Source organism: Giraffa tippelskirchi, chromosome 2, assembly GCF_054371585.1.
Source record: "Giraffa tippelskirchi isolate mGirTip1 chromosome 2, T2T-mGirTip1v1.2.pri, whole genome shotgun sequence".
Classification (NCBI taxonomy): Eukaryota; Metazoa; Chordata; class Mammalia; order Artiodactyla; family Giraffidae; genus Giraffa; species Giraffa tippelskirchi.
This window is the reverse complement of record NC_137276.1, coordinates 1103342-1122219: the sequence shown is the minus strand read 5'-3', so window position 1 is coordinate 1122219 and position 18878 is coordinate 1103342. Positions and strand designations below refer to the sequence as shown.

General features: G+C 60.1%; 2 long non-coding RNA genes across 2 annotated transcripts; both read left to right on the top strand.

Annotated features, from left to right (window-relative positions):
* Positions 1-5483: 5483 nt before the first annotated feature.
* On the top strand, positions 5484-7003 carry LOC145539209 (uncharacterized). The gene is made up of 2 exons (XR_014077633.1): positions 5484-5769; positions 6384-7003. It is a non-coding gene; the product is annotated as an uncharacterized LOC145539209 (long non-coding RNA).
* A 292-nt stretch (positions 7004-7295) lies between these two features.
* LOC145539210 (uncharacterized) lies at positions 7296-14018 on the top strand. Its single transcript, XR_014077634.1, has 2 exons — positions 7296-11699; positions 13462-14018. It is a non-coding gene; the product is annotated as an uncharacterized LOC145539210 (long non-coding RNA).
* The last annotated feature ends 4860 nt before the right edge of the window (positions 14019-18878 follow it).

Here is an 18878-nt window from a genome sequence, read left to right as displayed (position 1 = left end):
TAAGAGTCCGTTTCGTACCCCTTTTTGTCGCTTTAAAGACCAAAAAGAAGACAGAAAGATAAAGTAAGCTCTGCTCTTGGTTTAAATGTAGGAAAATAAAGAGATGTGTGCGGAAGTCCCCTGGCTCAGGTAGGCCCGAGCTGCCCCCGGGGGGCACTGACCCCTCGGATGCTGGTGGCTCTGAGGTTGCATCCCTTCTTCCCTGGGGGCCGGGCCCCTGCCCTGGGCGCTGCCCCTCCTCTCGGGGGGCTGTGGGCCCAGCCTCTCCTGGCCTCCCCAGGGCTTTCTGGCTGCGCGATGTTTTTGGGGGGAAAAGCGACAACTCAAGAGGTAGAGAACTTTGTTCTGGTTTTTTCCTGTGAGAGCTCGTCCCCCTGGTTTCCTGGTTTGCTCCTTCAGAGCTGAGTGACGTCCCGGAGTGGCCGGTGGGCCTCTGTCTGTTCCTGGCTTTACTAGAACGTTTGCAGTGTGAGCCCTGCCCCCACACAGCAGGACTACTCTGGGCCAGGCCGGGGGGGGCCTCTCCAGGACAGGAGAGGGGTGGGCCTCCCTTCCCTGGGGGCCTGGGGGTCTGGGCCTGACCCCTGGGTGTGGAGCAGCAGAGCCCTTCCCTCAAAGTCTTACCAGTCAAACCCCTAGGGGAGCTCTTCCGGTCAAGGCTTTTCTACCGAGAGCCTGCCCCACCGGGGTCCGTGGTGGGAGGGGAGCCTTGCGTGGATCCCGGGGGGCAGAGGGGCTGCTTTGGAGGAAGGGGAGCTGCTGCTCTCCTCGCCTGCCCCCCCCCCGGGGAGCCCCCTTCCAGCCCCTGCCCTGGGGTCCAGCGGAGCCCAGGCCACGACTCGGAGCAGGGCCACTTGAGGGCCGCCCGGAGCCGTCGCCCACTTCAAGCCCGGCTCTGAGGCCTTGGTCCTGGAGGGCCCCCTTGGGTGCCCACTTTGGGGGAGAGACCTGGACTGGAGGAGGAATTGCCGACTGACACAGAGAGAAAACCAGGGTGCTCTTTGTAAGCTAGGCTCCTTGGAGAGACGCAGGTCTCCAACAGAGGGACGGGGAGCCCGGTCCCTCAGAGGGACACCCACGTGCAGCCTGACCTGGGCACATGCACTTCTGACCACCAAGCTGGGTCTCCCAGGGCATCCCTGCAGGCTAGAGCAGCAGGACCAGTCCCCAAGGTCAAGAGTGAGGATGGCCGCCAGCACCTGGGGGTCTGGAGCCCCACCGTCGGGAAGAAGACCCAGGCAGCTCCCGTCCTGGACTCGTCCCTGGACCGTCCCAGGCAGCGCCCTCTAGAGTCCACCTGAACTCCGGTGGACGGCAGCTCGGCCCTGAGATGACCCTCAGGCCAGCAGGCTCCCTGGTCCCTCGGCCCTGCTGCTCCTGATGACCTGATGTCACTGGTCCTGCTCAGGGCTCGCCTGCCCTGGGCCGGGGCCTCTCCATGCCCGTGCCCACGAGGCCCCCTCCTGCCACCCGCTGCTCAGAAGCCCAGGGCACCCAGCACGGGGCCGCTACACTGACGCCCCAGGAGGGTAGCTGGGCCCTGGGGCTGAAGGGGAGCAGTCCTGGCTGTTCCTGCCCACGCCCTTATCTCCCCATCCCCGCTGGGGCAGTCCCTGAGCAGTTCTAATCGAAAGGGAAGGCAGCTTGTGTTTTTTTAAAACCTTTGCAACTGTTTCTTTAAGCAGCAAATCAGTCATGTTTTCTCATGGGTTTGAGTTCATGGCGCCCCGCCACGCCCGCCGATCTGTATGCCAGTCCTTCCTCCAGGAGCCGAGAGAGGGCCCACACCGAGAGCCAACCCCCACGGATCTGCGGTGCCCTGGTGATGCCTGACCCTCAGCTCCGTCCCCCAACAGCCACACCCCCGGAAGGCTGGGCACAGTGGCTGCAGGAAGTGAGTGGGCCTCCCCGGGGAGGGGGCCCCTGGGGGAGCCATCCCCGGGGAGGGCTACCTCCCTGGGATGGGGAAGGAAGGCTCCCTGGGGCAGGAAGGGCTGGGTGGGAGCCCTTCAGGCTCCGGGTCCAGCTTCCCACGGACCCCTCGCAGGAGCTGGTTTGCTCTGAGGACCAGCAAGCGGCCTCCCCCGTGTGCCTATGGACAGGGCGCTGATGTCTGGCCTTCAAGGGGGCTGGGGGGTGCGGTGAGTGTGGCCCCAGGAGCCAGCCAGGCCCCGTGTGGGGACTTCCTGGGGCTGGGCTGCCCCACAAAGGAGGGAGCCCCCGGCCCTTTTGGCCTCCGGCTCCACGGGTCCCTCCGGGCCCCCAGCAGCCAGCTCGCCCTCCCTCCGGTTACGGCCACAGCCACTCCCCAAGGGACGAAGGCGCACGTTAGCACTTTGCTGTGGAGCCAGTGGCCAGGGAGGACGGGAGGGGGGAAGGTGACAAGTGTGCAAGGGGCGTGCTCAGCTGTGTCACCCAGCCCCGCCCGGCCCTGTTCCTCCAAAGGGTGGGTCTCGCACCCCCTCTAGGCTGTGCCCGGGGGTGCGGGCGTCTCCCTCCTCACTGCCTGCTTGAGGTCTTCCGGCCAGATGGCCCATTTCGGCCCTCCCCCCGCTCCGTCCCAGAGGCCTGAGTCCCCAGCTCCCAACCCACGGCCTTCAGGAACCAGAGCAGCTGAGGAGCCCGCCCCGGGGCCCTGACACGAGGGGCGGGGCCCACAGCGACTCCTGGGCCTGGAGTCTGGGGTCTCCCTAAGTGTGGGCGTTTCTGGGCTGGACCCACCTCAAGGAGAAGAAAATAGACAGGACCCGGCCCGTGGTGGCCTGGCCCCCAACACCCTGGCCTGACGGCTTAGTTCTGCACACTCAGTGTCCTTCTAGAAGGAGGCCATGGAGCTGGGTCTGGGGGCTGGGGGGGCTTCCCTGGGATAGAAAGGAGCCCTCAGATGGAGAAGTTGCAAGCGGACCTCCACGGGCCCCCGCTCAGGTTGGCCAGAGGTCGTGAAGCCAGGCAGATCCCCTCTGGTCCCCCCTTGTGGGGCCACGGTCCCTGTTTCCATGGCAACCTGGGGGTGGGAAGACCACGGCTATCCCATCCTTCAGGTGGGGCACCAAGGCCCTGAGACCGCGTTGCTAGGCCGGGGGGATGCTGAAGGCACTTGGGGAGCCTTCAGGTCCTTGAAGGTCCTCTAGGGGAGCAGCCTCCCCTTGCCCCGCCACCCACCAGGGAGGCCGACGTCTTCTCCAGCCCTTGGAACCCGACAGGGTCTGTGACCTGGCCACACAGGGCGATGATGTGATTCTGGACATAGGCCCGGACCCTAAGTAGGCCTGGGCTTCCCGGTGGGGGCCGGCCCGGGCATCTGGAGTGGTGGGGTGGGGCTCTTGACCCTTGGGGTGACCAATGCCTGTGCCCCCTTCCTGTGGGCCTCTGGACTCCACTGCCCATAAAGCACACCACACAGGCCCCCCTCATGCCTCCTGCCAGGCTGCTCTTGGGGTTGGGAGGGGCAGAGCAAACCTTTCTGGAGTCCTCACTGTGGGCCTACAAGTTACCACAAGTGGCCACATCTCATGGCTGGGGAGGCAGGGCCTGGGGCATCCCAGAGGGTCCCCGAGCCCTGTCGGCGGGCTTAAAGGCCCTTCCGCTTTGGTGTGGTCCCCCTGCCATACCAGGAGCCCTCCCTTTTCTGCAAGGCTTTTCTTCTTCTGATTACAAAATAGCCTCTGTTGGTGGCAGAGATTTAGTAAAATAAAGAAAAGCAGAGAAGAAAATAAGACTCTCCTGCAGCCCCCGCCCCCGTGGGCCTGGTGTGTTTCCTCTGCGTGACTCTCCTGGGCATTAGCAGATGCTGGCCCTGCCTTCCTGGCCTCCTGCCGCCCAGGAGGCTCTGCCCAACTCCCCCTCCACCCTCCCCCGCCCTGGGGCTTCCCCCCTGCCTGCTTCCTGCCTCAGGCCTGGGGTGTGTCCAGCGGGCATCTCCACGCTCCAAGATGCCATGCAGGAGGGGTCAGTGGTCTACAGCGGGGACTGAAGGCAGCCTCTGCTGGACTCTGTCCCCCAGGGGCCCCCAGCACCCACAGCCTCCCACAGGGAAGGGAGCTGGGCTCTGCCCTGGCCATCACCAGGCTGAGATGAGGAGTGAAGGTGGAGGACATGAGGGCCGGTGGGGCCCCTTCCCTGGCCTGAGTGGCCACTGTCTGCTGGTGTCTTGCTCGTTCCTATGCAGCACTCCCAGAAACCGAGGACGCTCCCAGACTGGACCCCCTCAGTCCCCAGGGGAAGGCAGGGGCTGGGCTGGGGTGGGCTGCAGCAGCCCCTCGCCCAGCCTCGGGCTGGACGCGCTGCAGTGGACCTTTCGCTGTGGCCCAGCCGGGCCCCTCGTCCAGCCAGCCGCGCGGTCACCAGGGCCTTGCTTCCTGCCCCGCCTCCCAGAGGCGTCCTGCAGGCTGGTGTATTTTTAGCTCTGCCTGATGCCAGGACTGCCTTTCACCTCGGAGATCAGAGGCCTTGGGCAGCGGCCAGTGCCCTTGACCCCGTGCTTTTACGACTGGCCAGGCATGGGGAGGCAGAGCCCAGAGGCTCCTTCCTTCCTGGTGCAGCTGAGGGCGGGGGCCCAGGGGCTGGGAGCCCTAAGAGGCGTGGGGCTCCGTCTTCACTGTTGAGACACATTCTTCAGTAAAGCGAGGCTGAGGTCTGAGCAACTGGACCGGCCCCTCCCGGGGGTGCAGATGGGGTGGGGCGGGGATGGGGAGTCCTGGTCGGCTCAGGCTGCCTTACAAAGTCCTGTGATACTGAAACATAAATCAGTCGTGTCCGACTCTTTGCTACACTTACTAATACTCCTGATGGTGTGGAGGCTGGCAGTCCAAGGTCAGGGCGCTGGCTGACCCGGCGCTTTTGGTGGGTAGACGCTGGCTCTTAGATGCCTTCTGTATGGCTGAAAGCCTGGTCTCCCCCAGGAAGGACGCTAACACATGGTGGGGGTCTCACCCTCATGAGCCTCTAAACTGAGTCACCCCTAAGGCTCATCTCCAACATGGGCGAGATGGGGATTATACTTCACCACATGGATTTGGGGGTGTGGACACAGGAGGCACCTGGGTGGGGTGGGTGTCGGCTGGGCCTCCGGGAACAGCTAGGAAGGGGTCAGGAGGAAAGGTGGGTGCCGGGGGTCTTGAGGGACACAGAGGACTGTGATCAGACCTGGACCTGAACTGCCCAGTACTCGAGAGGGGCGGGGGGGGAGGGGCAGGGGAGGGGACAGTGGGGGAGGGGCAGGGGAGGGGTGGTGGGGGAGGGGCAGTGGGGAAGGGTGGGGAGAGGGCAGGAATCAGGAAGCCCTCTGGTTCATCTCGACCTCCAGGGAGGGGCATCTCCAGAAACCAGATTTGTGGACACAGCTCTCGTCCCATCAGAGCTCCCATCACAGAGTGAGTTCAGTGGTTCTAGAACCTTCACAGAACTGTGCCACAGTCGGTTCTAGAGCCTTCCGTCACCCTGCCTCAGCTGTCACCCCAACCGCAGCCCGGCCCCCCAGAGCTGTCATCTGAGCGCCGTCCGTGGGGAGTCGTCTGACATGGACGCTCACACGGGCGGGTCGAACCCTGTGGACTTGGCTCCCGGTTCCCCCACACGGAGGGCAGAGCTTCCAGCCCCGCTGTGTCACCTGCCCGGGGCTATGCTCCCCCCGCACGGCCGCTCCACGGCTCGGACAAGCCACGCCCCCCCGCCCCCTCCCGTCGCCTTGTGGATACGCCATGCAGTCTCAGGACGGAGGGTGTTCCTGTCTCTCCTGGGGTCCCTCCGTTCTGGGATTCTCAGGCTCAGGTGACTTGCTGGGACCCTGCTCCCAGCTCTAGGGTGAGACGCGGGGCTTCTGGCCTGTGGTCCAGTGGTGGCCCCCCTGCCCTGCCCCCAGGGGTCTGCGCCCTGCCCACGCCAAGTGGCTGCAGAGAGGGTGGTCGGTAGGGGGCTGCAGGAGGGAGGCGCATCGCCCTGACTGGCACGCTGCTCGGAGACGCCTTTCCTGTCGTCTGTCTTGGGTGGATGCGCCAGCCCTCAGGACAGTCCAGCCAGCGGGTGGACCTTCTGGCCATCACGGATCATCCCACCGATGCTCGGGAGGAGAGAGGCCAGGCAGGGAGGTCCCCTCCACAGCCAGTCCCCATCCCGCTGGCCTCCTGCAGAAGGGCCCTGCCCCAGCAGGGATGACCCTGCAGGCGCGAGGGGGACCTACCCCACCAGCATCGCTTTTCTCTGACTGGGTTTTCATTGCACCTGCCTTCCTGGTGAGCCCCCTGCCTGGATGGCCCATCCACGCCTCATTGGCACTTCGAGGGGTTGCATAAAACTCTCAGGGACCTGGCATGTGTGTTTGCTGGGATGCGGGTGCACCCCTGGCCCGGGGTCTCCTATGGCAGCTTAGTTTAGTTTCTGTGCAGGACCACTTCCTCGTGGGAGAAAAGGGTTGTGAATGTGCCATGCGGTTATTCCTTGCAGCAATGCTCCGCTCACTGGAGACCTTTCCTGCGAACAGCCATCGCTCTGCGCTCAGCCTGGAAGAACCCTTGCTTTCTGGGTCACATACTGTGCGTTTTCCCCTGAGGTATTTCATGTGTTAAGTTCCAGATTCAAACACATTAGCTCTCAAGCAGACTAAGTTGTTTAGCTCCAGTTTAACAATAACTAAATTTGGCTCTGAAATTTTAAAACAGAAAAAGTTCCTGCCGGAACTCTGTATCTAAAGAGACGACATGGATGATCTTTCAGAAGAAGGCGTCTTCCTCCAGGTGTCCGTGGTTGGGTTAGTATTTCCTGGGGGTGGATGCTTTTCCAGCCGCCAGAGAAGCTTCTAGAACATTAGGCAGACATGGTACACTGATGCAGACATTCAAATACTCTACCTCTCTTCAGAAATGAGATTTTTGGTTTAATCCCTTTGAATGTGATGGCTGAGATTAAGCCACAAGTGCCTTCAGAACAGAAAGCGCTGCAGAAGAATTCAGATCGTCTGCAAAGCTGGCAATGGAAGCATTGGCGAGGCCTGGTGAGGGCGGGCCGTGAATGCAGGCGTGTGTGCACGCGCGTCAGCCGTGTCAACACAGAATCGCACTTGCAATGTGATCATTCCTTCTTGCAGGCCACCTCCAAGGGGCCCGCTGTCTGAGGCCGTCCCTGAGCACGGAGCTCAGGTCGGCAGTGGTCCCCGGGAGGCCAGCTGTGAGGGGAGGCCTGAACCTGAGCCAGGCACGCTTTCCCCAGGTTCCAAGGCTCTAAGGGGGCCCCTGTCATAACCTGGGGATAAATTTTCATATTGAATAAACTTGTAAAAATTGACAGACTTTAGGGAATTTCCTGGAGGTCCAGTGGTTAGGATTCGAGGCTTTCACTGCTGAGGGTGAGGGCTCAATCCCTGATTGAGGAATTAAGACTCCACAAGCCACACAGTGCAGTAAAAAAATAATAATAATAATATACTTTATGTTTTAGAGCAGTTTTAAGTTTCTAGAAAAATTGGGCAGACGGTAGGAGCAGGCCCATCCCCTCGCTGGGCACCGCTTGCTGCTCATACCCGGTTCAAGCAGGGCACATTTGGTACAACTGCCGAGCCAACTTGGATACATTATTATTAATCAAGTCCATAGTTCAGGTGAAGGCTCGATCTTTGAATCCACAGGTTCTGACAGACGCAGGTGATGTGCTCCCTTTACACACAGAATCATTCATTCCGCCATCATTCATTCCACCACCCTAACAATCCCGTGTGCTCCACCGTTCACGTTTCCAGTGAATGAAGACAGACGCTGTCTAGGCTGCTCACAGCTTTTCTTCCAAGGGGCAAGTGTCTTTTGATTTCATGGCTGCAGTCACCATCTGCAGTGATTTTGGAGCCCAAGAAAATAAAGTCTGTCACTGTTTCCATTGTTTTCCCATCTATTTGCCATGAAGTGATGGAACCGGATACCATGACCAACCTAGACAACATATTAAAAAGCAGAGACATTATTTTGCCAACAAAGGTCAGCCTAGTCAAAGCTATGGTTTTTCCAGTAGTCATGTATGGATGTAAGAGTTGGACTGTAAAGAAAGCTGAGTGCCGAAGAACTGATGTTTTTGAACTTTGGTGTTAAAGAAGACTCTTGAGAGTCCCTTGGACTGCAAGGAGATCCAACCAGCCCATCCTAAAGGAAATCAGTCCTGGGTGTTCATTGGAAGGACTGATGCTGAAGCTGAAACTCCAATACTTTGGCCACCTGAGGCGAAGAACTGAGTCATTGGACAAGACCCTGATGCTGGGAAAGATTGAAGGCAGGAGGAGAAGGGGACGACAGAGGATGAGATGGCTGGGTGGCATCACCGACTCGATGGACATGACTTTGAGCAAGCTCTGGGAGATAGTGATGGACAGGGAGGCCTGCAGTCCATGGGGTCACAAAGAGTTGGACACGACTGAGTGACTGAACTGAACTGACCTGATTATAAAGGAAACCAGTTATTTTGAAATAATTATCAAAATGTTAAACAAAGTGATGCCTGGGCCCCTTGCTGACCTGGGTGAGGAAGCGAGAGCTGACGGTGCACAGGTTCAGGAGGGGGTGAGGGTGGAGCCTCGGGTTTCCTGGTGGAGACAGACCCCCGGGCACTGAGGACAGACGCTCCTGGAGAAGGGCCACTGAGCTCCGGTCAGAGGTCAGCGAGACCGAAGATGCCATCTGCTCCCGTCCAAGTTCACAGGTCCCTGGACCAAGGATCCCTGCCCCTGGAAAAACAACGGAAGCCGGTGAACCCGGAGAACACGGGCCAATGGGAATAGAAAATGTGCTTTCAAAACCAAATCTATGTTGCTTTTGGAATCACCATCTCGACAAGTAGCCAAGTGGGTCTCGTGTTTCTCTGTTTGCATAGCCAGCTCCCAGCAAATTCAATTATCTCGTGTTGACAGAAAATGGGTTAATTAGGAGAAGTGGGTCGGGCTTGGCGGGAGAGAGTGTGATTAGCACCCGGCCACACCTCGGGCACCCGCCGCGGAGCCGGGGTGGTGGTGATGGGAGCCGCCCCCAGGGGCCCTGCCCATCAGAGGCTGCAGGGCCCTGTCCCCCAGTGCCCTGGCATCGCGACTCCCTGAGTGCGGGGCTCGCGGATAAACAGGGCCGTGCCAGCTCAGGGCAGGCGTGGCCGGGCCTGGGCACGTGGGCTGCAGGGATTGACGTGTGGGCATGGGTGCCAGTCAATGGTGCCTTTGGGGCTTCTGGGAGGAGCCCAGCAAGCTGGAGGGACGAGCCTCCAGACGGCAGCCTTTTGAGGACAGTGGCCCTGTGGGCAGAATCCCCGGGTGCTCAGGGCCTCCGCCTGCTGCCTCAGGACTGGCTGGGGGCCAAGGCGGGGGGCTCCCCAAGTCTCTCCCCTGCTGTGGGAGTGGGGGGCTGGGCCATCCTGCCCAGTCAGGCTACCAGTTGTGTGGTGGGAGACCTGTGCCCCAGGGGCCAGCCACCCAGCATCTCACCCTCCCTTTGGGGTGGCAGCCACTACCTCCACGTGGCATCTGGCTCTGGGCTGGTGGGCAGAGTGTGATGGAGATGCCCTCCAGGGAGGCAGGGGTCCACCAGCTTTCCTTGGGGGGCCCTTCTGAGCACCTGCCTTCCCCCACTCCCACCCTCAAGGCAGGACTGGCATATGTGGTCCCACTTGCCAGTCGGCAGGTGTCCTAGCCAGCCAGGCCCCCAGGGGATGGATCTTTTGAGTGAGGGGTCCTTTCCGGGGTCAGAGTGGGTCCCACAGAGCCTCTGCGTGTCTGTATGACAGCACAGGGTGGCCTCAGCCGCACCGGGCACCCTCCTCCCAGAGGGTGGGCTCCAGGGTGATGTGTCCTGGGCTCCACACTCACCGTCTTCACCCCGCAGCCTGGTGTCCTCAGAACCGTGTGGACGACGCCCTCTGCACATCAGGGCCTGGCTGGGGCCTCTCCTGCCCCCCTGGCCCTGCCTGGCCTCCATCAGCGTGTGGACTCTGGGAGCGCACCCCAGGGTGCATGGGGGCGAGGCGGGCCGGCTGCCAACGCGGGGTCTTGGAGGTGGTCCCTTGTCTGGCCCCAACCCTGCCTGGGAAGCCAGCTCCAGTCCCTACCCTCCATCCCTGCTCATGGAAGTCAGACCCGTGACGAGCCGGGCCTCCCCGGCTCCATGGTCCCCGTCGCACCCCTTCAGCTGGGCCACAGGACTGCTGGCAGCTTGCTCCTAGCAGTGCTCTATCTCCAGGAGAGCAGGCTCCTCGGGAAGGCCTTCTGCCGTGGGGACGTGGGCCGGTCGGCCTGGGTGGGGCAGGAGGGGGTAAGTGGGCCAGGCCTTGGGCTCCGGGGTCTCTGGCGGGCTGGCCCGGCCTCCCCACACGATCTCAGGGCCTGCCCCGGCCCACCAGGCCCCTTCCGCCCATGGGCTTCTCATCTGCCGGCAGCCTGTGCCCACCTGGAGCCCGAGTTCCAGGCAGGCTCCGGGGGCATGTCTGGCACACGCTGGAGGCCCTGGAGACTGCGATCGGGGAAAGTGACAGCGTTTCCTAGGAAACTGCAGCCAGCCAGCAGCGAGGCGCTGGCCTATGGGGGCGGGGGCAGGGCCGTGCCTGGTGCGGGCAGGGGACCCCAGGCTGGAGGGGGCGTGGGATCCCGGGCCTCTGGTGGGCTGGGCCTCTGCACAGCGATCCAGGGTCTGCCCTGAGCCCCTCCTCAGGGCAGGTGTGTCCCTGTGCATGTGTTAGCCTGGACGTTCTGTTGTGTGTGTGTGCGCAGGTCTGTGTGGGGGTGTCTGGGTGAGCCTGTGTGATGGTGGGTTCCTGTGGGACATCCGGATGTCCTGGATCTGTGTGGGGGTGTCTTGGGGGTGTCTGAGTGTGGGTGTGGGTCTTAGGGCCTGGGGGTTTGGGCAGCAGCCTCAGGCCCCAGCACCGGGCTCACTGTGTCAGCTGGCAAGGCCGCCCTCCTCGCCCGCCTGGCAGAGGCCTCGGGCCTCCCAGACTCTCCCATTGGAAACGGCAGTAGGGCCATCCTGCCTGGCCTGAGAGAGTGGCCCTCTGCAGTGGGACGGCTGGAAGGAGACAAGCTCAGGGGACGGGTGAGGCCCGGGCCGCTCGTCAGAAGGAGGTGGACGAGGGTGGTCCTGGAAGCCCCCTGCCTGCGGCTTCCCACCGGCCTCTGCCCGCCCCGTCCCTGCCCAGCCTCCCTCGGCCCCTGTGGCTGGTGAAGCCACATGCTCAAGGCCTGGGGGGCCCAGCTCCTGGGAGGGCACCACAGAATCATCCTCAGGGCCAGCCTACTGGGCACAGCTGTCCCTGGTGGTCCTCTCGGCCCCGAGACTATGCAGAGGTCAGTGACTCTCACTCTGCCCACCTCTGGGGCCCCCCAGAAGAGCAGGTGTCTCCTCACGGGGAACCCCCCACCCCTCCCGGGGCTCCAGGCACGGCACAGCGAACGTTGCCCGGAAACCCGGAGGCCCCAAGGGCCTCAGAGCCTGCACCTCATTCATCCATTCATTCGTTTGCCCGATCACTCCTCCAGCCCCTGGGGGACCCAGGCCCCAGGAGAGCGCAGAACACCCGGAGTGGCCCCTGACCCCTCAGCCGTCAGCCCCCCGACGTGCTTCTCTGAGGGCGTGAAGACGCAGGGAAGCACCTTGGGATGCAGGAGCCAGCCCTCGTGGGAATCACAGGGACTTCCTGGAGGAGGCAGGCTTCAGGCTGCCGCTGAAGCAGTGGTGGGAGGTAGCTCGGTGAGGCTGGCTCTGAGGAAGGGCAAATTGGCTCAGCCGGAGTGTTGAGGGGTGGAGGGGTCCTCTCAATCCTGCCTGGACGCGGGTCCTGCAGGAGGATGTGCGTGTGGAGGGTGTGGGTGGAGGTGAGTCAGGCCGAGGCGTGGGATCCGGGCCCTGGAGGAGCGTGCCCTGAGCCTAGGGGCGGGGCGCGTGGGCCAGGGGTTGGGGTCTGGGGGTGGGGGTCGGGGTCCGGGGGGTCTGGGGGTGGGGGCTGGGGGATCTAGGGGCGGGGCTACCCCGGCAGCTATGCGCGTGGGCTGCGGCAGAACTGGGGGCCTCCCTGGAGGTGAACAGCGTGGGGCGGCTGACAGGGGCTCACCCAGCCCAGGAGTGAACACAGGCGGCCCCAGGCGCCTGTCAACCCCATCCTGAGGTCTGCCCGGGGCAGGTGGTGGTGAGGGGCGCTGAGCCGCAGCTCCCGTGGCCACTAAAGCAGGTACACGTGGCCTCTGCTCCCACTCCCTGCTCCAGGAGCCACCCAGCAAAAGCCCCCACCCTCGGGCGTGCGGATGGGGCAGAGCAGGGAGGCCCTGCCAGGCCCGTCCTCAGCCGGCGGAGACCCCAGAGGACCTTGACCCCTAAGGGCAGGGAGCAGCCCCGAGCCCAGGGCTGGGGTCCCCTGTGCTGAGTGCACAGAGACGGTGGCTCCAGGGAAGCCCTTTGGACAGCAGCAGGTGTGGCCAACGCCCTGAGTCCACCCCTAGAAAGAAGGGCTGTTGGGTGGAGACGGCCGAGCCGGGCAGAGGGGTCCAGGCCGGTGCGGGGTGGGCCAGGCGGCCTCTCTCCCCCAGGCCCCGCCTCTGTCTGGTGGGGTCCGCACCCCCCACCCTGCCCCCACTGCTCGGCTCTCACGACACAGCCCAGTCCCTGAGGGACCCAATATATGGATTTTCCTCTTTGCTAATTGGAATCTGTCTGCCTGCAAGAATTAAACATGCTGGCTTTCCAGTCGGCATTTTAAACCAGCACGTTTCCCCCTTTGAGCCGGGGTTGGACAAGGACAAGCAGGATGCTGGCCTGCAGCAGATGGACTGGGGGACCCCCACGGCCGCCCTCTCTTTGCAGACCCTCGCCCCTGCCCGGGGCCTGGGCAGGGTGGCCCTCCCATCCCGGCCTCACGGAGGACTCTGGGTCCCGGGAGGCAACAGCAGGCTTGCCTCCCGCTCACCGCTGGCTCTGTCTGGGGGAGAGGGTGGTGCGGCTCCTTATGTAATTGTTCTCTAGTCTAATTTAGCACGAGTCCTCTTGGGCTCCAGAAGCCACAGCACAACCAGTTCTCTGCCAGCATGGTGTGTGGCGGGGGGCACAGCGCCTGGCCTGTGTTCAAATTAATTTAGCCCCCTGGGACACCGCAGAGCCACAAAGCCAGGTGGCGTGGGCCTGCAGCACTTGGGCCCTGAGGCTGGGCAAGGGCTCGAGGCTGGGCGAGGGCTCGGGGCTGGGGCGGGCAGGTGGTCGGGCCCAGGCTCTGGGTGGTGTGAGCAAGCTGGGAGGGGGCCCTGGTCTGTCCCGGCTCAAGCGCAGGCCCACAGCGGCCGGCCAGGACCGGTCAGGGCTGGCCAGGCCTCGGCGTGTGGCCCCGCTGGAGCCCGGGCGGTCAAACGCCAGCGCAGATGTGGCTGTGAGGCACCCCTTGGCCGGGGTCTGCCATCCGGAGATCCAGGGAGGAGACTGCCCTCCACCGAAACCACAGCGCCTGCGTCTCCTCTCTCTCACACAGAACACAGCCGGCATCAGACACCAGCGGGGTGTCCTGCAGTTCAATTCGATTCTGACACCGGCTGGCTTATGCAGAGGGAGAAGGGGAGGACAGAGGATGAGACGGTTGGATGGCATCACTGACTCGATGGACATGAGTTTGAGGAAGCTCCAGGAGTTGGTGATGGACCGGGAGGCCTGGCGTGCTGCAGTCCCTGGGGTCACAAAGAGTCGGACACAACTGAGCGACTGAACTGAGACTGGCTGGCAGAACCCAGGGAAGTGCTCACTTCAGTCCACGAGTTTATCACGGCATAAAGGGCACGGATGGGCAGCCAGAGGCAGTGGTGTTTCAGGGGAGGTCTGGGGGAGTCCCACACGCAGGAACTTCTGTCCCCGTGGAGCGGGGTGTGTCCCCTCTCAGTATGAGGACGTGTCCACCCACCTGGACTCTAAAGCCGTACTTGAGAGCTTCCTACTGAGGCTTCATCACATCAGAGTAACTGCGCGTTATCAGTCCCCGGCCCCTCCCCACTTCCTGGAGGGTGGGCGTGGGGTATAAAGGAAAGTTCTAGCTCCTAACCATGGCTCGGTCTTTCTGGTGACCAGCTCCCACCCAGGAGCCCACCCAGACTCACCTCATTAGGACAAATGACACTCTTGTCACCCAGGAAATTACAAGGGATTAAGTAGGTCTGTGGCAGGAGCTGGGGGCAGAGGCCAACACTTATTTCTTCTGTTATTTCGCACCCTCCAACCTGCGGTGGGCCCCATCCAATCCGTTGCAGGACGTAAGAAGAAAAGGCTGCCCTTCCCCTCGGGAAGACGGAGCCCTTCCCCTCGGGAAGACGGAGCCCTTCCCCAGGTCTGCCCGCTGCCAGACAGCCCTGCAGACTCCAGCCCCACGCGGCTCCTTAAACAGAGCTCTCCTCCACACGCCCCGCCCCGCCCCCACGCACCCTGCCGGTTCTGTCCCCTGGGGAATCCTGGCCAGCAGGAGCTCAGCCCAGCCATGACGCTGGGACGGGGCCTTCCCGGCAGAGCCCCAAACTCCCCCCCATCTCCCTGGGCCCCCTGGTCCCTCTCCACCCTGGATCTGGTTCATTGGGGCTGCAGCTCAGGGTCAAGACACTGCAAGGCTCAGCGCTGGGCGGGGGCTGAGGGCAGGGAGGGGCCGTGCGAGAGGAATGCCAGACGAAATACAGATGCTGGTTCAGTTTGAAGTTCAGATAAAGAAGACGGTTTATACTAGAATGATGTATTGTTAATCAGGAATTCAAATGTCGCTTTGCTTGAACTTTGCTACTCGAGGTGGGAGCCTCCGGCCAGGTGGTCACGGGGCACCTGGTGAGGGTCCACCCTGACCTCCCTGAGGCCTGCCTGCCCTGGTCCCCTCTCCCAGGACAGGGCTCCCGGCAGTCTGGAGAGGGACTGGACCCAGTCCCCACCGAGGGTCTTCTCAGCAAGAGGGGCTGTGCTGCAGGCAGAGGCTGGACCTTTTCGAAGCCACTGTCGTGCCCACAAACCCAGGGACCACCACGCCTCAGCCCACAGGACAGATGAAGGGAGACCCCGTGCACCCAGAGGCCTGGAGGCAACCCCCTGATGTGTCTGGCCTGGGAGTCCAGTGCCAAGACCTTTGTTTCCCTGGGTGATCAGCTCAGTTCTCTCATTTTACTGGTCCCCAGGGGTTCCTAGTGGTCTCCTGGCATCCACTGGACGCTCAGCCCCAGCCAAGAGGCTCCTGGCGCTTGCTCACAGGGCAGTGGAGATGGGGGACTCCCATCTCCAGAGCCCCAGGATTAGCTGGAGCATCGGGAACTGGAACGGGGTGGGGGAGGGTGTGTGGGGGGTGGGGGTGGGGGGTTGGTTGTGCAGGTGGGGAGGGATTTGGTGGTTGGGGAGGGGGTGGGAGGTGGGGGTGGAGTAGGGGGTTTGGGGGGGAGGTTAGGGGGAGGAGGGCCCCCATCAGCAGCCTCCTCCCTGAAGCCACACGTGCAGGCTAGAAGCAGCGTCCGTTCCTCTTCCTTTCTTTCTTGGTCTGCTCTGTTCAGATTATAAAAATTATGGCTGCTCATTATACGTTATTGAGAAAATGTGAAAAAATTTAAAGAACAAAATTAAAATTACCCGTTATCACACCCAAAAGAGATAATCATATTTGCGTTTTGGGTACATTTCTTTTGGAGGGATATGCATGCACACACACATGTAGATACACACAAGTGCACACACAGACACACGCACACTCATACACGCATGCACGTACACACAGAGATACATGCATACATGGGTAAAAGCATCAATATGTACACACGTAGATACGTACACAGAGAGACATATACACACATGTACGCTCACAAATACACGCGGAGATACATACATAAACACAGAGATACATACATACACACGTACACACAGAGACACATATATACATACGTGTATGTTCACAATACTCAGAGATACATACATGCACGCAGAGATGCACGTGCATGCAGATACATATATACATGGATACACAAATCACAACACACACAGTAAATATACACACACAGAGATACATACACACACACAGGTATGCACACAAATACACAGCTGCACACATACAGACACACATGCACACAAAGCAAATGAACTGCTTTTGCACACATCGTCCCACGCATGTTTCTCACGCATCAATGTGTGGGGCATATGTAACGAATTCCTGTGCCTGACTTCCGGACACACCACAGATGCCAGGATTTAGTGTTTACAAACCACCCCGATGCACAGGTCTGCCCTTGTCTGGAGAGGCCTCCAGCCTCCCCAGGGCAGATTCCACAGCGGGGGCAGGGGGTGGGGTGCGGGCTGTGGGCCTGCCCAACAGTCCTCTTCATGAAATGGTTTGTAGCTTTACCCCTGACACCGCCATTTCCTGTGCTGGGCGGAGCGTGTGCACGCGTGTGAGGCGTGTGCACGCGTGTGAGGCGTGTGTGCATGAGCGTGTGCCTCCCAGGGAGCAGACACTGACAGGATAGGGGTGCGAGGACTCTGGGGAGGCGTGCTGGGGGAGGCCACGGGGACTCTCAGACTGGACAGTTGCAGCCAGACCAGCCTGGCAATGGTCCCCAGGCCAGTGGGGCAGTGCTCACCCTGGGGCGCCTTCTCCGAGGCTGACAGCTTTCTAGCTGATTCCCTCATTGTCAGGACACTGCTGTCTGGTCCTCAGTGGTGGCCAAGTCTGAGGCGGCACCATTCGGCTGCTCAGCTGCTCTGAAGGGTCAGCAGGGGGACAGGGTGACGACGCAGGTTGGGGGCCCCATGGGCAGCTTCTGAGCAGGCCGGGGGCCGGGCAGCCAGGGCACCTGACCCTTTTCAATGCCCAGATGGAGAGTCAGCTTTTCTAAATGCTGCCAGTCAGACCCTCTGCACCAAGCCCTGAGACGGTGTGGCAGTGAGACCCTGGGGAACAGACAGGGGTCTGGGGGCCTGGCAGGTTGAGGCCCGCTGTGGGCATGAGCCGGGCGCACTGGGGCCCCGTCAGGAGCAGAAACCCATCTGCGGCTGGTCGCTCTGGAGCACAAGGTGGACTTTAGGAACCTTCAAGTCCCGTTGTTCTGTTTGCAGAAATTTGCAATTTGCAATTTGTTATTTGTATTCTCTTTAAAAATAGCTTTATTGAGATATAATTCACACGCCACACAGTTTGCCGTTTGAAAGACATTGTCGATGGTTTGAGTGTGTCCTCAGATGGACTTCCCTGGTGGCTCAGACGGTAAAGCGTCTGCCTGCAATGTGGGAGGCCCGGGTTCAATCCCTGGATCGGGAAGATCTCCTGGAGAAGGAAATGGCAACCCACTGCAGTATTCTTGCCTGGAGAATTCCATGGACGGGGGAGCCTGGCGGGCTACAGTCCATGGAATCGAAAAGAGTCGGACACGACTGAGTGACTTCACGCTCACGTTCACTTCAGTGTGTCTGCAGATGGCCCACTCTGCAGCCATCGCCATTCCAGGGGTCCGTGCTAAGGGAGTTTCATCGCCCGCTGGTGGACACCAGCTTCCTTTCATCTTTCGGCTCCTGTGAGCAACACAGCCCTTAACATGTGGGTGCGAGTTTTGCTGACACAGGTCTTCCCTTCTCTTGGGCACAGTGAATTCTAGGGAGTGGGAGGTGGTGACTGAAAACGCGCATGCGGGCAATTAAGATCTTGAAACGGTTGCAAAACCTGGAGGCAGAAACAGAGTTCAAAATGAAACTGGAAAAAACCTCTAGTTCTCATCCCATGTTTTTTCAGCTTATTTAAAAATTTTGTTTTCTTTTTTACAATATTTAATTTTTAGAGTAAAATGAGTGAATGTATGGGCAGAGCGTAGAGCACCTTCTCCGTGTTGTTACCAGTGCTGCGTTTGTTATTGTTATTTTTTTAAGTGTTGCAATTTTCTCTTTGAGGAAAGGAAGTTTGTCTCGATCAATTATAAATCTTCTCAAACATATGCTGGTATTTAGTTGCTAAGTCAAGTCTAACTCCTTGTGACCTCATGGGCTGTAGCACGCCAGGCTTCCCCGTCCTTCACTGTCTCCTGGAGTTTGCTCACATTCATGTCCATTGAGTCGGTGATGCCATCCCACCATCTCATCCTGTCGTCCCCTTTTCCTCCTGCCCTCAATCTTCCCCAGCATCAGGGTCTTTTCCAATGAGTCGGCCCTTTGCATCAGGGGGCCAAAGTGTTGGGGTTTCAGCCTCAGCGTCAGTCCTTCCAATAAATATTCAGGACTGATTTCCTTTAGGAGGGACTGGTTTGACCTCCTTGTTGTCCAAGGGACTCTCAAGAGTCTTCTTCAGCACCACAGTTTGAAAGTATCAATTCTTCGGTGTTCAGCCATCTTTATGGTCCAATTCTCACAATCCATACATGACTACTGGAAAAACCATAGCTTTGACTGTATACACCTTTGTCGGCAAAGTGATATCTCTGCTTTTTCATACACTAAGTTTGTCATTTCTTTTCTTCCAAGGAGCAATCATCTTTTCATTTCATGGCTGCAGTCACTGTGTGCAGTGATTTTAGAGCCCAGGAAAAGAAAATCTGGAAACACTGTTTCCACTTTTTCCCCTTCTATTTGCCCTGAAGTGATGGGACCAGATGTTTGTTTTTTGAATGTTGAGTTTTAAGCCAAGTTTTCACTCTCCTCTTTCACTCTCATCAAGAAGCTCTTTAGCTCCCTGACACTTTCTGCCTAGAGTGGTATCATCTGCATATCTGAGTTTGTTGATATTTTTCCTAACAATCTTGATTCCAGTTTGTAATTTAACCAGCCCAGCATTTTGCATGATGTACTCTGCATATAAGTTAAATAAGCAGGGTGACAATATACAGCCTTGATGTACTCGTTTTGGAACCAGTCCGTTGTTCTGTGTCCAGATCTAACTGTTGCTTCTCGACCTGCATACACGTT